Genomic DNA, 261 nt, shown 5'->3' on the forward strand with positions numbered 1-261 from the left:
AGCAGCACCATGAAGGCCCACAGTGTGGCGTTGCGGTTCTCGCCTTCGCTCTCTCCTCTTCTGCGTCTTCACAAAGACGCAAAACATATTAATATGCTGAGTTCCGTGCCAGGAATCAGGGAAAACTTTGTTTAACTTCACTCACTTATTATTAGAAATGTATCGGGAAGTCTGGCGGCTTACCTGCGGCAAAGAGTGGGGAGGCGAGACGACGCTGTCACTGTGAGTAGACTGATTAACACCGCCATCCACACCTGTCAG

Source organism: Penaeus monodon, chromosome 25 (assembly GCF_015228065.2).
Source record: "Penaeus monodon isolate SGIC_2016 chromosome 25, NSTDA_Pmon_1, whole genome shotgun sequence".
Lineage (NCBI taxonomy): Eukaryota > Metazoa > Arthropoda > Malacostraca > Decapoda > Penaeidae > Penaeus > Penaeus monodon.